At 47.5% G+C, this 24,842-nt stretch overlaps 1 long non-coding RNA gene across 1 annotated transcript in view; it reads right to left on the reverse strand.

The window, feature by feature from the left end:
- LOC142732160 (uncharacterized) overlaps nt 1-24,842 on the reverse strand; it is a 57,026-nt gene that overhangs the window by 22,711 nt on the left and 9,473 nt on the right. The window contains exons 2-3 of the long non-coding RNA XR_012879376.1: nt 8,740-8,837; nt 8,465-8,576 (exon numbers count right to left, since the gene is read on the reverse strand). This is a non-coding gene — a long non-coding RNA (uncharacterized LOC142732160). The remainder of the gene's footprint in view (nt 1-8,464; nt 8,577-8,739; nt 8,838-24,842) is intronic.

The raw sequence follows: 24,842 nt of genomic DNA on the forward strand, positions 1-24,842 counted from the left end.
TCCCGGTGATTGCGCGGTGTGAGGGGTTTTATATTTCCGGTGATTGCGCGGTGTGAGGGGTTTTATATTTCCGGTGATTGCGCGGTGTGAGGGGTTTTATATTTCCGGTGTGAGGGGGTTCATATTTCCGGTGATTGCGCGGTGTGAGGGGTTTATATTTCCGGTGATTGCGCAGTGTGGGGGGGGGTTATATTTCCGGTGATTGCGCGGTGTGAGGGGTTTATATTTCCGGTGATTGCGCGGTGTGAGAGGTTTTATATTTCCCGTGATTGCGCGGTGTGAGGGGTTTTATATTTCCGGTGATTGCGCGGTGTGGGGGGTTTTATATTTCCGGTGATTGCGCGGTGTGAGAGGTTTTATATTTCCGGTGATTGCGCGGTGTGAGGGGTTTATATTTCCGGTGATTGCGCGGTGTGAGGGGTTTATATTTCCGGTGATTGCGCGGTGTGAGGGGTTTATATTTCCGGTGATTGCGCGGTGTGGGGGGGTTATATTTCCGGTGATTGCACGGTGTGAGGGGTTTTATATTTCCGGTGATTGCGCGGTGTGAGGGGTTTTATATTTCCGGTGATTGCGCGGTATGAGGGGATTATATTTCCGGTGATTGCGCGGTGTGAGAGGTTTATATTTCCGGTGATTGCGCGGTGTGAGGGGTTTATATTTCCAGTGATTGCGCGGTGTGAGGGGTTTTATATTTCCGGTGATTGCGCGGTGTGGGGGGGTTTTATATTTCCGGTGATTGCGCGGTGTGAGGGGTTTTATATTTCCGGTGATTGCGCGGTGTGAGGGGTTTATATTTCCGGTGATTGCGAGGTGTGAGGGGTTTATATTTCCGGTGATTGCGCGGTGTGAGGGGGTTTATATTTCCGGTGATTGCGCGGTGTGAGGGGTTTATATTTCCGGTGATTGCGCGGTGTGGGGGGGGTTTTATATTTCCGGAGATTGCGCGGTGTGAGGGGTTTATATTTCCGGTGATTGCGCGGTGTGGGGGGTTTATATTTCCGGTGATTGCGCGGTGTGAGGGGTTTATATTTCCGGTGATTGCGCGGTGTGGGGGATTATATTTCCGGTGATTGCGTGGTGTGAGGGGGTTTATATTTCCGGTGATTGCGCGGTGTGTGGGGTTTTATATTTCCGGTGATTGCGCGGTGTGAGGGTTTTATATTTCCGGTGATTGCGCGGTGTAAGGGGTTTATATTTCCGGTGTGAGGGGGTTTATATTTCCGGTGATTGCGCGGTGTGAGGGGTTTGTATTTCCGGTGATTGCGCGGTGTGAGGGGTTTTATATTTCCGGTGATTGCGTGGTGTGGGGGGTTCATATTTCCGGTGATTGCGCGGTGTGGGGCGGGGGGTTTATATTTCCGCTGATTTCGCGGTGTGAGGGGTTTTATATTTCCGGTGATTGCGCGGTGTGGGGGGTTTTATATTTCCGGTGATTGCGCGGTGTGAGGGGTTTATATTTCCGGTGATTGCGCGGTGTGTAATGTTTTATATTTCCGGTGATTGTGCGGTGTGGGGGGCTTATATTTCCAGTAATTGCGAGGTGTGAGGGGTTTTATATTTCCGGTGATTGCGCGGTGTGAGGGGTTTTATATTTCCGCTGATTAAGCGGTGTTAGGGGTTTTATATTTCTGGTGTGAGGGGGTTTATATTTCCGGTGATTGCGCGGTGTGAGGGGTTTATATTTCCGGTGATTGCGCGGTGTGAGGGGTTTTATATTTCCGGTGATTGCGCAGTGTGAGGGGGTTTATATTTCGGGTGATTGCGCGGTGTGAGGGGTTTTAGATTTCTGGTGATTGCGCGGTTTGAGGGGTTTATATTTCCGGTGATTGCGTGGTGTGAGGGGGTTTATATTTTTGGTGATTGCGCGGTGTGAGGGGTTTTATATTTCCGGTGATTGCGCGGTGTCAGGGGTTTTATATTTCCGGTGATTGCGCGGTGTGAGGGGTTTTATATTTCCGGTGTGAGGGGGTTTATATTTCCGGTGATTGCGTAGTGTGAGGGGTTTTATATTTCCGGTGATTGAGCGGTGTCAGGGGTTTTATATTTCCGGTGATTGCGCGGTGTGAGGGGTTTTATATTTCCGGTGTGAGGGGGTTTATATTTCCGGTGATTGCGCGGTGTGAGGGGTTTTATATTTCCGGTGATTGCGCGGTGCGAGGGGTTTTATATTTCCGGTGATTGCGCGGTGTGAGGGGTTTTATATTTCCGGTGTGAGGGGGTTCATATTTCCGGTGATTGCGCGGTGTGAGGGGTTTATATTTCCGGTGATTGCGCGGTGTGGGGGGGGGTTATATTTCCGGTGATTGCGCGGTGTGGGGGGGGTTATATTTCCGAAGATTGCGCGGTGTGAGGGGTTTATATTTCCCGTGATTGCGCGGTGTGAGAGGTTTTATATTTCCCGTGATTGCGCGGTGTGAGGGGTTTTATATTTCCGGTGATTGTGCGGTGTGGGGGGTTTTATATTTCCGGTGATTGCGCGGTGTGAGAGATTTTATATTTCCGGTGATTGCGCGGTATGAGGGGATTATATTTCCGGTGATTGCGCGGTGTGAGAGGTTTATATTTCCGGTGATTGCGCGGTGTGAGAGGTTTATATTTCCGGTGATTGCGCGGTGTGAGGGGTTTTATATTTCCGGTGATTGCGCGGTGTGGGGGGGTTTTATATTTCCGGTGATTGCGCGGTGTGAGGGGTTTTATATTTCCGGTGATTGCGCGGTGTGAGGGGTTTATATTTCCGGTGATTGCGAGGTGTGAGGGGTTTATATTTCCGGTGATTGCGCGGTGTGAGGGGGTTTATATTTCTGGTGATTGCGCGGTGTGAGGGGTTTTATATTTCCGGTGATTGCGCGGTGTGAGGGGTTTATATTTCTGGTGATTACGCGGTGTGGGGGGGGTTTATATTTCCGGTGATTGCGCGGTGTGAGGGGTTTATATTTCCGGTGATTGCGCGGTGTGAGGGGTTTATATTTCCGGTGATTGCGCGGTGTGAGGGGTTTATATTTCCGGTGATTGCGCGGTGTGAGGGGTTTTATATTTCCGGTGATTGCGCGGTGTGAGGGGTTTTATATTTCCGGTGATTGCGCGGTGTGAGGGGTTTTATATATCCGGTGTGAGGGGGTTCATATTTCCGGTGATTGCGCGGTGTGAGGGGTTTATATTTCCGGTGATTGCGCGGTGTGGGGGGGGGGGGTTATATTTCCGGTGATTGCGCGGTGTGGGGGGGGGTTATATTTCCGGTGACTGCGCGGTGTGAGGGGTTTATATTTCCGGTGATTGCGCGGTGTGGGGGGTTTTATATTTCCGGTGATTGCGCGGTATGAGAGGTTTTATATTTCCGGTGATTGCGCGGTGTGAAGGGTTTTATATTTCCGGTGATTGCGCGGTGTGAGGGGTCTTATATTTCCGGTGTGAGGGGGTTCATATTTCCGGTGATTGCGCGGTGTGAGGGGTTTATATTTCCGGTGATTGCGCGGTGTGTGGGGGGGGGTTATATTTCCGGTGATTGCGCGGTGTGGGGGGGGGTTATATTTCCGAAGATTGCGCGGTGTGAGGGGTTTATATTTCCCGTGATTGCGCGGTGTGAGAGGTTTTATATTTCCCGTGATTGCGCGGTGTGAGGGGTTTTATATTTCCGGTGATTGCGCGGTGTGGGGGGTTTTATATTTCCGGTGATTGCGCGGTGTGAGAGATTTTATATTTCCGGTGATTGCGCGGTATGAGGGGATTATATTTCCGGTGATTGCGCGGTGTGAGAGGTTTATATTTCCGGTGATTGCGCGGTGTGAGAGGTTTATATTTCCGGTGATTGCGCGGTGTGAGGGGTTTTATATTTCCGGTGATTGCGCGGTGTGGGGGGGGTTTTATATTTCCGGTGATTGCGCGGTGTGAGGGGTTTTATATTTCCGGTGATTGCGCGGTGTGAGGGGTTTATATTTCCGGTGATTGCGAGGTGTGAGGGGTTTATATTTCCGGTGATTGCGCGGTGTGAGGGGGTTTATATTTCCGGTGATTGCGCGGTGTGAGGGGTTTTATATTTCCGGTGATTGCGCGGTGTGAGGGGTTTATATTTCTGGTGATTGCGCGGTGTGGGGGGGGGTTTATATTTCCGGTGATTGCGCGGTGTGAGGGGTTTATATTTCCGGTGATTGCGCGGTGTGAGGGGTTTATATTTCCGGTGATTGCGCGGTGTGAGGGGTTTATATTTCCGGTGATTGCGCGGTGTGAGGGGTTTTATATTTCCGGTGATTGCGCGGTGTGAGGGGTTTTATATATCCGGTGTGAGGGGGTTCATATTTCCGGTGATTGCGCGGTGTGAGGGGTTTATATTTCCGGTGATTGCGCGGTGTGGGGGGGGGGGTTATATTTCCGGTCATTGCGCGGTGCGGGGGGGGTTATATTTCCGGTGACTGCGCGGTGTGAGGGGTTTATATTTCCGGTGATTGCGCGGTGTGGGGGGTTTTATATTTCCGGTGATTGCGCGGTATGAGAGGTTTTATATTTCCGGTGATTGCGCGGTGTGAAGGGTTTTATATTTCCGGTGATTGCGCGGTGTGAGGGGTTTTATATCTCCGGTGATTGCGCGGTGTGAGGGGTTTTATATTTCCGGTGATTGCGCGGTGTGAGGGGTTTTAAATCTCAGGTGATTGCGCGGTGCGAGGGGGTTTATATTTCCGGTGATTGCGCGGTGTGAGGGGGTTTATATTTCCGGTGATTGCGCGGTGTGGGGGGGTTTATATTTCCGGTGATTGCGCGGTGTGGGGGGATTATATTTCCGGTGATTGCGCGGTGTGGGTGGTTTATATTTCCGGTGATTGTGCGGTGTGAGGGGGTTTATATTTCCGGTGATTGCGCGGTGTGAGGGGTTTTATATTTCCGGTGATTGCGCGGTGTGAGGGGGTTCATATTTCCGGTGATTGCGCGGTGTGAGGGGTTTATATTTCCGGTGATTGCGCGGTGTGAGGGGTTTTATATTTCCGGTGATTGCGCGGTGTGAGGGGGTTCATATTTACGGTGATTGCGCGGTGTGAGGGGGGTTTATATTTCCGGCGATTGCGCGGTGTGGGGGGTTTTATATTTCCGGCGATTGCGCGGTGTGGGGGGGTTTTATATTTCAGGTGATTGCGCGATGTGGGGGGTTTATATTTCCGGCGATTGCGCGGTGTGAGGGGTTTTATATTTCCGGTGATTGCGCGGTGTGAGGGGGTTTATATTTCCAGTGATTGTGTGGTGTGAGGGGTTTTATATTTCCGGTGATTGCGCGGTGTGAGGGGGTTCATATTTCCGGTGATTGCGCGGTGTGAGGGGGGTTTATATTTCCGGCGATTGCGCGGTGTGGGGGGTTTTATATTTCCGGCGATTGCGCGGTGTGGGGGGGTTTTATATTTCAGGTGATTGCGCGATGTGGGGATTTTATATTTCCGGCGATTGCGCGGTGTGAGGGGTTTTATATTTCCGGTGATTGCGCGGTGTGAGGGGGTTTATATTTCCAGTGATTGTGTGGTGTGAGGGGTTTTATATTTCCGGTGATTGCGCGGTGTGGGGGGTTTATATTTCCAGTGATTGCGCAGTGTGAGGGGTTTATATTTCCGGTGATTGCGCAGTGTGGGGGGGGTTTATATTTCCGGTGATTGCGTGGTGTGGGGGGTTTTATATTTCCGGTGATTGCGCGGTGTGAGGGGTTTATATTTCCGGTGATTGCGCGGTGTGAGGGGGTTTATATTTCCGGTGATTGCGCGGTGTGTGGGGTTTTATATTTCCGGTGATTGCGCGGTGTGAGGGGTTTTATATTTCCGGTGATTGCGCGGTGTGGGGGGGTTTTATATTTCCGGTGATTGCGCGGTGTGAGGGGTTTTATATTTCCGGTGATTGCGCGGTGTGGGGGTGTATATTTCTGGAGATTACACACCACTTCTCTCAAAGGCTATCATGGTGCACAGCAAGACGGCAATGGAGGATGGAATGGAGGTCTAGTAGTCTCTTATAAATGGTGGATCCTGTGTTATCTATATATAGGGGTTATCTGTCAGTGTAATCCTGCCTGTGATGATACTGAGATGACTGCAGAGAAGTGATCTCTAAAGAACAGGAAGGATCAGTCTCTTATAAATGGTGGATCCTGTGTTATCTATATATAGGGGTTACCTGTCAGTGTAATCCTGCCTGAGATGATAATGAGGCGAGTGCTGAGAAGCGATTTCTACAATAGGGTTGTCACAATACCAGAATTTGGACTTCGATACCGATACTTCGTGTAGAATTGAAATTTGAAATACCAAAACGATACTTTGCTAACAATAATAATAACTAAAAAAAACGCACAAAAATAAAAAGTCCTTCCACTTTCTGATTTGAGCCTCATGGTCTTATGAATTTTGAACCTCCATTAATAGTAATTAATCCCATTATGTAGCTCACAGTCATAATGGGCAACATTGAGTTAATGTGTGAGAGAAGGTGTATGGGCAGCACAGTAGAACAAAAACCTCCAGGGCATAAGGGTGCCGGCCTCCAGGGATCCGACTTGTAAATCCCCAATGGTATACAAATGTAAGGAGAAAGAGGCAGCCTAGAGTGCTGCCTCTTTCTCCTTACATGAGTTAATGTGTGAGGTACATGATGGGATTAATTACTACTAATATGAGGCACGTCGAGGTTCAAAATTCATAAGACTCTGTGCCTCACATTAAAAATTTCCCCCTTCATTTTCCGCACATAACGGCAACATTGGGGTTAAAAATGTTTTCCTCTTTATGTAATCCTGCCTGTGATGACTGCTGAGAAGTGATCTCTACAGAACTGCAAGTGTCAGTCTATTGTGAATGGTGTATCCTGTGCAGGGCCGATCTTAGGGGTGCGCGAGCACACAGGGCGCTGCCCCCTCCAAGCATGTAGGGGGCGCCACTGGGCTCTGCCTCTACTCTGTGCTCTTCTCTTAGTTACACACATGGAGTAAATAGAGCCGAGGAGCAAGAGAAAAGGAGGAAGCTCCGCCCACAGCCTGTCCTGCAAGAAACCTGTGATCCTGTCAGCAAGGAGAGATGGTGAGAATCTATGTGTCTCTGTGTGTGTGTATATGTTACAGTGTGTGTGTGTGTGTGTGTGTGTGTGTGTGTGTGTGTGTGTGTATACAGTATGTGTATATGTTACAGTGTGTGTGCATGTGTGTGTGTGTCTCTGTGTGTGTGTATACAGTATGTGTATATGTTACAGTGTGTGTGTGTGTGTGTGTGTGTGTGTGTATGTATGTGTGTGTGTGTGTGTATACAGTATGTGTATATGTTACAGTGTGTGTGCATGTGTGTGCGTGCGCCTGTATGTGTTTATGTCTCTTTGTAAAAGTGTGTGTTTAATATTAAAGTAGAACAGATAAAATGAAGATATCTGTGCTGCCACCTATATACCCTGCAGCCCCCTATATACCCTGCTGCCCCTTATATACTCTGCTGCCCCTTATATACTCTGCTGCCCCTATATACCCTGCTTCCCCTTATATAACCTGCTTACCCTTATATAACCTGCTTCCCCTTGTATACTCAGCTGCCCCTTATATATATGCCTCTGTGTGTACAGATAATGTAGTGGATGTTATCACTGTATTATCTGTTGTGTTACATAGGACTGCATGCGAAATCTGCTACATTATCTGTACTGGGTATATATGGGTCTGTTTGTGAATGTGTCTTTGTGCTTGTATCTTTGTGCCTTTTATGTATTTGTATATGTTCCGGTCTGTGTATGTGTGTGTGTCTGTACGTCTACATATTTACCTGTATGTATATATTCCAGATGTGTGTATGTATAATTGCCTGTATGTCTAAATATCTGTCTCTATGTATGCACAGTATATATGTTCCAGTATGTGCGTGTCTATATATGTGGTTCATATTTGGTTTGTGTAGGGGGCAGCAACAGGGAGTCCCGCACAGGGCGCCATCCAACCTAAGGCCAGTCCTGATCATGTGATATCTATATATAGGTGTTACCTGTCAGTGTAATCCTGCATGTAATGTTAATGAGATGTATGCTGAGAATTGATCTCTACAGAACAGGAAGGATCAGTCTACTATAAGACTCAGTGGCCAGAGGGAAAAATGCAAGATTTTAGGATTATTTTTAAATAAAGATGACTTTAAAAAAAAAGAAATCGTAAAAATATTTTTAACATAAAAACTTTAAACAATAGGTCATTTTCTGATGACACACGCCCTATAAGTGGTTAAACGGAGTTTCCTCAGATCCCGGCTGTTAATCGCAGCTGGTGCCTCCAAAATCTGACACTAAGCCTAGTGCATGACCGGATCCATAGAACACCTTGTAGAGAACTTCTATGTGCAGTCACAGCTCCCTCAGCTCCTGCACTATGTATAACACATTGTCTGACGTGTTACTGTAATGTACAACTAAGGAGGAACCCCACCTTAACAAACCTCCCAATTCACTTTCTAAATTCATTATCACTTACCTCTGGTAACACCTCCTGGAATTTCCTCCTCCACTTCACTCTTACACCGTTGATCGCCCCTCACCCGCTCTTCTTCTTCATCCTCCACTTTAATATCAGTCAGATCTTCCCCCTGATTTCACATATGTAACAATTCAGTACAATACAGCAGAGTGCGAAGAATCTAACAGATCAACATAAGAAACCACCAAAATCTATGTCCACATCTATGACCGCTGGACCAAAAAGCTCCGCACCCCCTATATAGATCTGGTATACGGCTCAGCTTCATCTACCTGATGATTCTCTGGGACATTGTGATTTTCCTCTGGACAGTCCTGGGAATACAGAGGACTGGGACATCTCTCTGGTGGATTTCTACTACTGGATCCATCTGTAGGAAACACACAGTGACTGAATACATGACTACTGTATATCTGTCTATATATCAGACACTTCTCTCTACACTTCTATGTTTACTGATCAGAGCCGGAATTACAATGTTGAGGTCCTCACTACCGGTGTCGAGGTCCCTGCACCTTGTAAGCCGCAGGCCTAAAGGAGACTGTGGACTACCAGAGCGAACGGCGGGACACCAACAGCTCCCTGCTCCGCCATAGTATTTACCTGTATCTGCCTTCTGTGGACGCGGATACACATGAAAGTGGCGGGACACAGGGGCCTCTATTTTGAGAGTGCCCTGCAACCCAAAAAATTGTCAGTGTGTCAAATGCTTATTAGCCTCTTACAGGCTGTGTACACCTTTATAGACAATATTTTCTACACGCTTTTATTAACCCCTCCATACGGCAATATTCTTTCAAACCGCTGATGCCCCGGGCAGTTGTCATATAAATAAACATTGGCAGAATGGAAAGGGGTTTAATGTGTGCAGCGCTGCACTTTCCTGTCCGCCGGCTCTCTCCACAAGTGCCGGCACATCCCCCCCTTAGTTTAATCAAACTTACATGCCAAACCCCTGCAGATCAGCACCTCAGCACCTGTAGATAGCGCCACTGAAGCTCCCACTAGGAGCAGAATGCTTTGCCAGAGCGTTGCCGTCAACTTGGCTGGGAATTGTGATCCTAGAGGGAGCCCCTGACGTCTCTGTCCATATATGGACAGTCACGACAGGGACTCCTCTGGGAGTGGAATCCACGGCCTATTTTTGACCTGTTTAAGACAGAACCATTTCTCAAATCTGACGTGTCACTTTAAAGAGGCTCTGTCACCAGATTCTGAAACCCCTATCTCGTATTGCAGCAGATCGGCGCTGCAATGTAGATTACAGTAACGTTTTGTTTTTTTCAAAAACGAGCATTTTTGGCGAAGTTATGACCATTTTTATATTTATGCAAATGAGCCTTTCTTAAGTACAACTGGGCGTGTTTAAAGTTAAGTCTAAGTGGGCGTGTATTATGTGCGTACATCTGGGTGTGTTTACTTGTTTTAATAGCTGGGCGTTGTGAATGGAAGTGGATGATGCTGACGAATCAGCATCATCCACTTCTCTTCGTTAACACCCAGCTTCTGGCAGTTCACAGACACACAGCGTGTCCTCGCTCATCCGACGCGATGAAGTTCCTGTGGGAGGAAGTGAGTGACGTCACAGCGTGATCTCGCGAGATCACGCTGTGTGTCTGTGCACACATAGAGGTGGGACCCCCATATATCAGACATTTATAGCATATAGAGTAAAATGAAGACATTTCCCCCCAGACAATGAAGACTTGACTCCTGACAACCTGACACATGGCGGATACTGGGGAGACACTGCTGACATCGCACAAGACGTGGTGCACACTATGCAGTCAGTGTTTTGATATGAACTGTGAGGTTCTGCAGCAGCTGAGGTGACATTATATATAAAGGAAACATGCAGTGTGATCTCTTATCATCATGTTATAACGCAGGTAGAGCAGAGCAGAGTGATACATTGTTTTGTGGAATAAGATTCAGTATAAACTTGTATTTTACTCATTTAACCCCTTCCTGAACAGGACATTTACCGACATAGGGAACACCTGACACCCTGGGCTGGAAACCTGCAAAGGCTGGAAACCTGAGAGAACTGTGATTAAGGCCATTTATATACTTAGATTCTGTGGTCAACAGCGACTGCAGAAACTAAGCTGTAAGAAAGACGGGGGTCCTCCCTGACAGCTCATCGTCCCCACGTGACACGATGGACGGTTGTCATGGCAGCATGGGGGGCAATGAAGGTCCGCCATCTTTCTGCTCCTATAAACCCCTTAATATTAATCACGATATATTGCGATACATTAGTATTACAGTGATTTGTACCGGAGATCTAATCATCACTAGTTCAAGTCCCCCAGAACATTTTTTTTTGAAAAAACAGTAAAATAACGTTTTCATTTATGAATAAAAATAATTTAAAATGTAAAAAAAAAACCTCCACAAACCCTTTTCCCATTTTTCTCTAAAGTAACGTAAAAAACATAAACATAACTGGTATCACCGCATCCGTAAGAGTCAGAACGATTACAATATAATGTTATTTACCCGCACGGTGAACACCGTAAAAACATAAACATAACTGGTATCACCGCATCCGTAAGAGTCAGAACGATTACAATATAATGTTATTTACCCGCACGGTGAACACCGTAAAAACATAAACATAACTGGTATCACCGCATCCGTAAGAGTCAGAACGATTACAATATAATGTTATTTACCCGCACGGTGAACACCGTAAAAACATAAACATAACTGGTATCACCGCATCCGTAAGAGTCAGAACGATTACAATATAATGTTATTTACCCGCACGGTGAACACCGTAAAAACATAAACATAACTGGTATCACCGCATCCGTAAGAGTCAGAACGATTACAATATAATGTTATTTACCCGCACGGTGAACACCGTAAAAACATAAACATAACTGGTATCACCGCATCCGTAAGAGTCAGAACGATTACAATATAATGTTATTTACCCGCACGGTGAACACCGTAAAAACATAAACATAACTGGTATCACCGCATCCGTAAGAGTCAGAACGATTACAATATAATGTTATTTACCCGCACGGTGAACACCGTAAAAAACATAAACATAACTGGTATCACCGCATCCGTAAGAGTCAGAACGATTACAATATAATGTTATTTACCCGCACGGTGAACACCGTAAAAAACATAAACATAACTGGTATCACCGCATCCGTAAGAGTCAGAACGATTACAATATAATGTTATTTACCCGCACGGTGAACACCGTAAAAACATAAACATAACTGGTATCACCGCATCCGTAAGAGTCAGAACGATTACAATATAATGTTATTTACCCGCACGGTGAACACCGTAAAAACATAAACATAACTGGTATCACCACATCCGTAAGAGTCAGAACGATTACAATATAATGTTATTTACCCGCACGGTGAACACCGTAAAAACATAAACATAACTGGTATCACCGCATCCGTAAGAGTCAGAACGATTACAATATAATGTTATTTACCCGCACGGTGAACACCGTAAAAACATAAACATAACTGGTATCACCGCATCCGTAAGAGTCAGAACGATTACAATATAATGTTATTTACCCGCACGGTGAACACCGTAAAAACATAAACATAACTGGTATCACCGCATCCGTAAGAGTCAGAACGATTACAATATAATGTTATTTACCCGCACGGTGAACACCGTAAAAACATAAACATAACTGGTATCACCGCATCCGTAAGAGTCAGAACGATTACAATATAATGTTATTTACCCGCACGGTGAACACCGTAAAAAACATAAACATAACTGGTATCACCGCATCCGTAAGAGTCAGAACGATTACAATATAATGTTATTTACCCGCACGGTGAACACCGTAAAAACATAAACATAACTGGTATCACCGCATCCGTAAGAGTCAGAACGATTACAATATAATGTTATTTACCCGCACGGTGAACACCGTAAAAACATAAACATAACTGGTATCACCTCATCCGTAAGAGTCAGAACGATTACAATATAATGTTATTTACCCGCACGGTGAACACCGTAAAAAACATAAACATAACTGGTATCACCGCATCCGTAAGAGTCAGAACGATTACAATATAATGTTATTTACCCGCACGGTGAACACCGTAAAAAACATTTTTAAAATAAAATAAAAAAACACTAGCAGCTCTAAAAAAATAAATAAAAAATATTATAAAATGATCAAAAACTGCAGCTCGTCCCACAAAAAATAAGCCCTCACTCCGCTACATCGACGGAAAAATAAAAAAAGTTCTGGTTCTGATTATACAGTTTTTTTTTGGTTTTCCAAGGACAATTAGGCTGTGGCTTCTTTGGTGGGTGTCTTATAGGGAGTGGTATATCTCATGGGTCTGGCTAATGGGGCATGGTTTTCCTCCCAGAATTTCTGCATCCAAATAAGCAAACAAAAACGTCTGCACTAGTTTGGCTGACAACCACTATGGTGGCCGGTTTCTCTCTGGTTATCTGGTTTTTACAGGCAGGTGATGTCTCACTTTATCACTAGGGCGAGGTGATATGTGCTGACCACTACTGGCAGCGTAAATACCAGCGCAGATAGTGTCACACTGTAGATGGTGTGCTCCTTGTAGATGGTGCTCCACACAGCCCCCCTGTAGATAATGCCACACACAGCCCCCCTGTAGATATCACAACACACAGCCCACTATTGATAGGGCCACACACAGCCCCCCCTGTAGATATTACCACACACTGCTCCCTGTACATATTACCACACACACTGCTCCCTGTAGATATTACCACACACACTGCTCCCTGTAGATAATACCACACACACTGCTCCCTGTAGATATTACCACACACTGCTCCCTGTAGATATTACCACACACTGCTCCCTGTAGATAATACCACACACACTGCTCCCTGTAGATATTACCACACACTGCTCCCTGTAGATATTACCACACACACTGCTCCCTGTACATATTACCACACACACTGCTCCCTGTAGATATTACCACACACTGCTCCCTGTAGATATTACCACACACACTGCTCCCTGTAGATATTACCACACACACAGCCCCCTGTAGATATTACCACACACACTGCTCCCTGTAGATATTACCACACACACTGCTCCCTGTAGATATTACCACACACACTGCTCCCTGTAGATATTACCACACACTGCTCCCTGTACATATTACCACACACACTGCTCCCTGTAGATATTACCACACACACACTGCTCCCTGTAGATATTACCACACACACTGCTCCCTGTAGATATTACCACACACACACTGCTCCCTGTACATATTACCACACACTGCTCCCTGTAGATATTACCACACACTGCTCCCTGTAGCTATTACCACACACACTGCTCCCTGTAGATAATGCCACACAAAGCCCCCTGTAGATATCACAACACACAGCCCACTATAGATAGGGCCACACACAGCCCCCCCTGTAGATATTACCACACACTGCTCCCTGTAGATATTACCACACACTGCTCCCTGTACATATTACCACACACTGCTCCCTGTACATATTACCACACACACTGCTCCCTGTAGATATTACCACACACACTGCTCCCTGTATATATTACCACACACTGCTCCCTGTAGATATCTCCACACACACTGCTCTCTGTAGATATTACCACACACTGCTCCCTGTAGATATTACCACACACACTGCTCCCTGTAGATATTACCACACACACTGCTCCCTGTATATATTACCACACACTGCTCCCTGTAGATATCTCCACACACACTGCTCTCTGTAGATATTACCACACACACTGCTCCCTGTACATATTACCACACACTGCTCCCTGTAGGTATTACCACACACACTGCTCCCTGTAGATATTACCACACACACTGCTCCCTGTACATATTACCACACACACTGCTCCCTGTAGATATTACCACACACTGCTCCCTGTAGATATTACCACACACACTGCTCCCTGTATATATTACCACACACACTGCTCCCTGTATATATTACCACACACACTGCTCCCTGTAGATATTACCACACACACTGCCCCCTGTAGATATTACCACACACACTGCTCCCTGTAGATATTACCACACACACACTGCTCCCTGTAGATATTACCACACACACTGCTCCCTGTAGATATTACCACACACACTGCTCCCTGTAGATATTACCACACACACTGCTCCCTGTACATATTACCACACACACTGCTCCCTGTAGATATTACCACACACACTGCTCCCTGTAGATATTACCACACACACTGCTCCCTGTAGATATTACCACACACAGCCCCCCTGTAGATATTACCACACACAGCCCCCCTGTAGATATTACCACACACACTGCTCCCTGTAGATATTACCACACACTGCTCCCTGTAGATATTACCACACACTGCTCTCTGTAGATATTACCACACAATGCACCCTGTAGATATTAACACACACTGCTCCCTGTAGATATTACCACACACTGCTCCCTGTAGATATTACCACACACACTGCTCCCTGTAGATATTACCACACACTGCTCCCTGTAGATATTACCACACACTGCTCCCTGTAGATATTACCACACACACTGCTCCCTGTAGATATTACCACACACTGCTCCCTGTAGATATTACCACACACACTGCTCCCTGTAGATAATACCACACACACGGCTCCCTGTAGATATTACCACACACTGCTCCCTGTAGATATTACCACACAATGCACCCTGTAGATATTACCACACACACTGCTCCCTGTATATATTACCACACACACTGCTCCCTGTAGATATTACCACACACTGCTCCCTGTAGATATTACCACAATGCACCCTGTAGATATTACCACACACACTGCTCCCTGTATATATTACCACACGCTGCTCCCTGTAGATATTACCACACACTGCTCCCTGTAGATATTACCACACACACACAGCCCCCCTGTAGATATTACCACACACACTGCTCCCTGTATATATTACCACACACACTGCTCCCTGTATATATTACCACACACTGCTCCCTGTAGATATTACCACACACACTGCTCCCTGTAGATATTACCACACACTGCTCCCTGTAGATATTACCACACACTGCTCCCTGTAGATATTACCACACACTGCTCCCTGTACATATTACCACACACACTGCTCCCTGTAGATATTACCACACACACTGCTCCCTGTAGATATTACCACACACGCTGCTCCCTGTAGATATTACCACACACACACTGCTCCCTGTAGATATTACCACACACACTGCTCCCTGTAGATATTACCACACACACTGCTCCCTGTAGATATTACCACACACACTGCTCCCTGTAGATAATGCCACACAAAGCCCCCTGTAGATATCACAACACACAGCCCACTATAGATAGGGCCACACACAGCCCCCCCTGTAGATATTACCACACACTGCTCCCTGTAGATATTACCACACACTGCTCCCTGTACATATTACCACACACTGCTCCCTGTACATATTACCACACACACTGCTCCCTGTAGATATTACCACACACACTGCTCCCTGTAGATATTACCACACACTGCTCCCTGTAGATATTACCACACACACTGCTCCCTGTATATATTACCACACACTGCTCCCTGTAGATATCTCCACACACACTGCTCTCTGTAGATATTACCACACACTACTCCCTGTAGGTATTACCACACACACTGCTCCCTGTAGATATTACCACACACACTGCTCCCTGTACATATTACCACACACACTGCTCCCTGTAGATATTACCACACACTGCTCCCTGTAGATATTACCACACACACTGCTCCCTGTAGATATTACCACACACACTGCTCCCTGTATATATTACCACACACACTGCTCCCTGTAGATATTACCACACACACTGCCCCCTGTAGATATTACCACACACACTGCTCCCTGTAGATATTACCACACACACACTGCTCCCTGTAGATATTACCACACACACTGCTCCCTGTAGATATTACCACACACACTGCTCCCTGTAGATATTACCACACACACTGCTCCCTGTACATATTACCACACACACTGCTCCCTGTAGATATTACCACACACACTGCTCCCTGTAGATATTACCACACACACTGCTCCCTGTATATATTACCACACACACTGCTCCCTGTAGATATTACCACACACACTGCTCCCTGTAGATATTACCACACACACTGCTCCCTGTAGATATTACCACACACACTGCTCCCTGTAGATATTACCACACACTGCTCCCTGTAGATATTACCACACACAGCCCCCCTGTAGATATTACCACACACACTGCTCCCTGTAGATATTACCACACACTGCTCCCTGTAGATATTACCACACACTGCTCTCTGTAGATATTACCACACAATGCACCCTGTAGATATTAACACACACTGCTCCCTGTAGATATTACCACACACTGCTCCCTGTAGATATTACCACACACACTGCTCCCTGTAGATATTACCACACACACTGCTCCCTGTAGATATTACCACAGACACTGCTCCCTGTAGATATTACCACAGACACTGCTCCCTGTAGATATTACCACACACACTGCTCCCTGTAGATATTACCACACAATGCACCCTGTAGATATTACCACACACACTGCTCCCTGTATATATTACCACACACACTGCTCCCTGTAGATATTACCACACACTGCTCCCTGTAGATATTACCACACAATGCACCCTGTAGATATTACCACACACACTGCTCCCTGTATATATTACCACACGCTGCTCCCTGTACATATTACCACACGCTGCTCCCTGTACATATTACCACACGCTGCTCCCTGTAGATATTACCACACACTGCTCCCTGTAGATATTACCACACACACAGCCCCCCTGTAGATATTACCACACACACTGCTCCCTGTATATATTACCACACACACTGCTCCCTGTAGATATTACCACACACTGCTCCCTGTAGATATTACCACACACACTGCTCCCTGTAGATATTACCACACACACTGCTCCCTGTAGATATTACCACACACACTGCACCCTGTAGATATTACCACACACACTGCTCCCTGTAGATATTACCACACACACACTGCTCCCTGTAGATATTACCACACACTGCTCCCTGTAGATAATACCACACACTGCTCCCTGTAGATATTACCACACACACTGCTCCCTGTAGATATTACCACACACACTGCCCCCTGTAGATAATACCACACACTGCTCCCTGTAGATATTACCACACACACTGCTCCCTGTAGATATTTCCACACGCTGCTCCCTGTAGATGTTACCACACACTGCTCCCTGTAGATATTACCACACACACTGCTCCCTGTAGATATTACCACACACACAGCCTCCCTGTAGATATTACCACACACACTGCTCCCTGTAGATATTACCACACTGCCCCCTGTAGATATTACCACACACACTGCTCCCTGTAGATATTACCACACACTGCTGCCTGTAGATATTACCACACACTGCTCCCTGTAGATATTACCACACGCACTGCTCCCTGTAGATATTACCACACACTGCTCCCTGTAGATATTACCACACACACACTGCTCCCTGTAGATATTACCACACACTGCTCCCTGTAGATAATACCACACACACTGCTCCCTGTAGATATTACCACACACACACTGCTCCCTGTAGATATTACCTCACGCACACTGCTCCCTGTAGATATTACCACACGCGCTGCTCCCTGTAGATATTACCACACGCGCTGCTCCCTGTAGATATTACCACACACACAGCCCCCCTGTAGATATTACCACACACTGCTCCCTGTAGATATTACCACACACACACTGCTCCCTGTAGATATTACCACACACTGCTCCCTGTAGATAATACCACACACACTGCTCCCTGTAGATATTACCACACACACACTGCTCCCTGTAGATATTACCACACGCACACTGCTCCCTGTAGATATTACCACACGCGCTGCTCCCTGTATATATTACCACACACTGCTCCCTGTAGATATTACCACACACTGCTCCCTGTAGATATTACCACACACACACACTGCTCCCTGCAAATATTACCACACACACTGCTCCCTGTAGATATTACCAGATGCACTGCTCCCTTTAGATATTACCACACGCACTGCTCCCTGTAGATATTACCACACGCACACTGCTCCCTTTAGATATTACCACACACACTGCTCCCTGTAGATATTACCACACGCACACTGCTCCCAGTAGATATTACCACACACTACTCCCTGTATATATTACCACACACACTGCTCCCTGTAGATATTACCACACACACTGCTCCCTGTAGATATTACCACACACACTGCTCCCTGTAGATATTACCACACACACTGCTCCCTGTAGATATTACCACACACACTGCTCCCTGTAGATATTACCACACACACTGCTCCCTGTAGATATTACCACACACTGCTCCCTGTAGATATTACCACACACACACACTGCTCCCTGTAGATATTACCACACACACAGCCCCCCTGTAGATATTACCACACACACACACTGCTCCCTGTAGATATTACCACACACACTGCTCCCTGTAGATATTACCACACACACTGCTCCCTGTAGATATTACCACACACACTGCTCCCTGTAGATATTACCACACACTGCTCCCTGTAGATATTACCACACACACACTGCTCCCTGTAGATATTACCACACACACTGCTCCCTGTAGATATTACCACACACACTGCTCCCTGTAGATATTACCACACACTGCTCCCTGTAGATATTACCACACACACTGCTCCCTGTAGATATTACCACACACACTGCTCCCTGTAGATATTACCACACACACACACTGCTCCCTGTAGATATTACCACACACACACACACACACACACTGCTCCCTGTAGATATTACCACACACACACACTGCTCCCTGTAGATATTACCACACACACTGCTCCCTGTAGATATTACCACACACACTGCTCCCTGTAGGGAATGCCACACACTGCTCCCTGTAGATATTACCACACACTGCTCCCTGTAGATATTACCACACACGCCGCCCCTTGTAGATATTACCACACACGCCGCTCCCTGTAGATATTACCACACACGCCGCTCCCTGTAGATATTACCACACACGCCGCTCCCTGTAGATATTACCACACACGCCGCTCCCTGTAGATATTACCACACACTGCTCCCTGTAGATATTACCACACACGCTGCTCCCTGTAGATATTACCACACACACACTGCTCCCTGTAGATATTACCACACACTGCTCCCTGTAGATAATACCACACACACTGCTCCCTGTAGATATTACCACACACACACTGCTCCCTGTAGATATTACCACACGCACACTGCTCCCTGTAGATATTACCACACACTGCTCCCTGTAGATATTACCACACACACACTGCTCCCTGTAGATATTACCACACACTGCTCCCTGTAGATAATACCACACACACTGCTCCCTGTAGATATTACCACACACACACTGCTCCCTGTAGATATTACCACACGCACACTGCTCCCTGTAGATATTACCACACGCGCTGCTCCCTGTATATATTACCACACACTGCTCCCTGTAGATATTACCACACACTGCTCCCTGTAGATATTACCACACACACACACTGCTCCCTGCAAATATTACCACACACACACTGCTCCCTGTAGATATTACCAGATGCACTGCTCCCTTTAGATATTACCACACGCACTGCTCCCTGTAGATATTACCACACGCACACTGCTCCCTTTAGATATTACCACACACACTGCTCCCTGTAGATATTACCACACGCACACTGCTCCCAGTAGATATTACCACACACTGCTCCCTGTATATATTACCACACACACTGCTCCCTGTAGATATTACCACACACACTGCTCCCTGTAGATATTACCACACACACTGCTCCCTGTAGATATTACCACACACACTGCTCCCTGTAGATATTACCACACACACTGCTCCCTGTAGATATTACCACACACACTGCTCCCTGTAGATATTACCACACACTGCTCCCTGTAGATATTACCACACACACACACTGCTCCCTGTAGATATTACCACACACACAGCCCCCCTGTAGATATTACCACACACACACACTGCTCCCTGTAGATATTACCACACACACTGCTCCCTGTAGATATTACCACACACACTGCTCCCTGTAGATATTACCACACACACTGCTCCCTGTAGATATTACCACACACTGCTCCCTGTAGATATTACCACACACACACTGCTCCCTGTAGATATTACCACACACACTGCTCCCTGTAGATATTACCACACACACTGCTCCCTGTAGATATTACCACACACTGCTCCCTGTAGATATTACCACACACACTGCTCCCTGTAGATATTACCACACACACTGCTCCCTGTAGATATTACCACACACACACACTGCTCCCTGTAGATATTACCACACACACACACACACACACACACTGCTCCCTGTAGATATTACCACACACACACACTGCTCCCTGTAGATATTACCACACACACTGCTCCCTGTAGATATTACCACACACACTGCTCCCTGTAGGGAATGCCACACACTGCTCCCTGTAGATATTACCACACACTGCTCCCTGTAGATATTACCACACACGCCGCCCCTTGTAGATATTACCACACACGCCGCTCCCTGTAGATATTACCACACACGCCGCTCCCTGTAGATATTACCACACACGCCGCTCCCTGTAGATATTACCACACACGCCGCTCCCTGTAGATATTACCACACACTGCTCCCTGTAGATATTACCACACACGCTGCTCCCTGTAGATATTACCACACACGCCGCCCCCTGTAGATATTACCACACACGCCGCTCCCTGTAGATATTACCACACGCCGCTCCCTGTAGATATTACCACACACGCCGCTCCCTGTAGATATTACCACACACACCGCTCCCTGTAGGGAATGCCACACATTGCTCCCTGTAGGGAATGCCACACACAGCCCCCCTGTAGATAGGGCCACACACAGCCCCCCTGTAGATAGGGCCACACACAGCCCCCCTGTAGATAGGGCCACACACAGCCCCCCTGTAGATAGGGCCACACACAGCCCCCCTGTAGATAGGGCCACACACAGCCCCCCTGTAGATAGGGCCACACACAGCCCCCCTGTAGATAGGGCCACACACAGCCCCCCTGTAGATAGGGCCACACACAGCCCCTTTGTAGATAGGGCCACACACAGCCCACCTGTACATAGCGCCACACACAGCCCACCTGTACATAGCGGCACACACAGCCCACCTGTACATAGCGGCACACACAGCCCACCTGTAGATAGCGGCACACACAGCCCACCTGTACATAGCGGCACACACAGCCCACCTGTACATAGCGGCACACACAGCCCACCTGTACATAGCGGCACACACAGCCCACCTGTAGATAGGGCCACACACAGCCCACTTGTAGATAGTGAGACCAAAAGAGAAAATAAATGCTGAGAAACAAAGAAGTAATGAAAATACAAAAATATTTTATTAACATATAATAAGACATGTAAAAAGAATCCATAAACCCACAGTAAAAACACGGATCCTTGACTGGAGCATTAACCAAACCATGTATCTATATATGAACGGTTAGTGAGACACATGTGTATCCCTTGATGGAAAATAATATGACATGAGTGTGTGAGCGTCTTTGAGAGTATAGTCTATTAAAGTAAATAGGTCAGCTATGTGCATATGTGAATGCAAAGTACTGTAGACTAAATAGAATCACACCCTATAGTCAAAAAATAAGTTAGCAGTACTATGGTACAATAAACGTAACAACACACATGTCATTTATAAATGCAATGGTATCAAACATGCAGAGATTCCGTAATAAGGTAAGTAAAGTACACAAAATAGATGAGGTCTCACATACCCATAATGAATGAACAGAATGAATGCAGCCAAGGTCCACCCCAACGCGCGTTTCGGCGCTAATGCCACACACTGCTCCCTGTAGGGAATGCCACACACTGCTCCCTGTAGGGAATGCCACACATTGCTCCCTGTAGGGAATGCCACACACTGCCCCTTGTAGATAGTGCCACACAGTGCTCCCTGTAGATAGGGCCACACACAGCCCCCCTGTAGATAGGGCCACACACAGCCCACCTGTACATAGCGCCACACAGAGCCCCCCTGTAGATAGCGCCACACACAGCCCCCTGTAGATAGCGCCACACAATGGGATGAAACATGCAGAGATTCCGTAATAAGGTAAGTAAAGTACACAAAATAGATGAGATCTCACATACCCATAATGAATGAACAGAATGAATGCAGCCAAGGTCCACCCCAACGCGCGTTTCGGCGCTAATGCCACACACTGCTCCCTGTAGGGAATGCCACACACTGCTCCCTGTAGGGAATGCCACACATTGCTCCCTGTAGGGAATGCCACACACTGCCCCTTGTAGATAGTGCCACACAGTGCTCCCTGTAGATAGGGCCACACACAGCCCCCCTGTAGATAGGGCCACACACAGCCCACTTGTAGATAGGGCCACACACAGCCCCCCTGTAGATAGCGCCACACACAGCCCCCCTGTAGATAGCGCCACACACAGCCCCCTGTAGATAGCGCCACACACAGTGCCCCTTGTAGATGGCGCTCAACAATGCCCCTGTAGATAGCGCCACACACAGCCCCCTGTAGATAGCGCCACACAGCCCCCCTGTAGATAGGGCCCCATACAGCCCCCCTGTAGATAGGGCCCCATACAGCCCCCCTGTAGATAGGGCCCCATACAGCCCCCCTGTAGATAGGGCCCCATACAGCCCCCCTGTAGATAGGGCCCCATACAGCCCCCCTGTAGATAGGGCCCCATACAGCCCCCCTGTAGATAGGGCCCCACACAGCCCCCCTGTAGATAGGGCCCCACACAGCCCCCCTGTAGATAGGGACACACACAGCCTACTTGTAGATAGCGCCACACACAGCCCACCTGTAGATAGCGCCACACACAGCCCCCTGTAGATAGCGCCAGACTCAGTGCCCCTTGTAGATGGCGCTCCACACTGCCCCCTGCAGATGGCGCCACACACAGCCCCCTGTAGATAGCGCCACACACAGCCCCCTGTAGATCGCGCCACAAACAGTCCTACTGTGGATAGCGCCACAAACAGCCCCCCTGTAGATATCACCACACCCCCCCCTTGTAGAGAGCACCACACCCTCTTGTAGATTGCTCCACACACAGCCCTCCTGTAGATTGCGCCACACACAGCCCTTCAGTAGATTGCGCCACACACAGCCCCCTTGTAGGGAGAGCCACACACATCACCTTGTAGAGAACGCCACATACCCCCCTTGTAGATAGCGCCACAAACATCCCCTTGTAGAAAGCGCCACACCCCCATTGTACATAGTGCCACAAAGGGCCGGCCAGAACGGTGTGCCATTGCACTGGGTGCATCACTCTAGCAGGTGGAAGGGGGCGCTGCACTGGCTACCTTTCCCCTGCTTGTTTCAGAAGCGCCCGGGCCCGGTGACTCAGCATCCGCCTTTCCGCCCATAGCAGCCATAGCGGCGACACCGGGAATGAGGACGCCCATGCTGCCAGTCGGGATGGGCCCCCCATGGCCGGCGGCACTGCTAGCAGCTGCTACAGCTGTAGCAACGCCACATTCAATAGTGTCTGCGTGATTAGTACACAGGTACTATTGCATACTATAGCAAAGCAGGAAGGTATCTCCCAGCTCTGCTATCTGCTAGCGCCACTGTGTGGCTGGGGATTCCGCTCCTGGATGAAGCGCTTGATGTCTCTGTCCATATATAGACAGTGACATCAGGGGCAACTCCTGAAGCGTAATCCCCGTCCACAGCGTTGCCGATGCAGTGACCGGGGATTCCACTTCAGTAGAGGCCCTTGACGTCACTGTCCATAAATAGACAGAGTCATCAAGCGCTCCGTCCAGGAGCGGAATCTCCAGCCACAGGGGGCTTCCGCTCTTTCAGGGAGCTACAGTAGCGCTATGTACAGGAAGGGGGGGGGTTCTATCATCTACAATGGGGCTGTGTGGCACTATCTACAGGGGAATCTGTGAGTGGTGGGCTGATGGTCATTTAAGTGAGAGTGGCGGGCTGATGGTCTTCAAGTGGTTTTCACCTCTGACCTCCAATTAAAGTTAATAGGAGGCAGAAAATACCTGTGGCGTTCGTTTGGAGCTTTCTTTGCCTACGTCTTTTCCGTTAGCTTCAACGGCTTAAAAAAAAAGTCAAACAACGCTCTCAATTTAAAATCTGCCTTAAAATTCCTGAAGGAATTTTGGGGGGAGTATGCCACTGTCTACATCGGGAG

This window comes from Rhinoderma darwinii, unplaced genomic scaffold (assembly GCF_050947455.1).
Source record: "Rhinoderma darwinii isolate aRhiDar2 unplaced genomic scaffold, aRhiDar2.hap1 Scaffold_897, whole genome shotgun sequence".
Taxonomy (NCBI): Eukaryota; Metazoa; Chordata; class Amphibia; order Anura; family Rhinodermatidae; genus Rhinoderma; species Rhinoderma darwinii.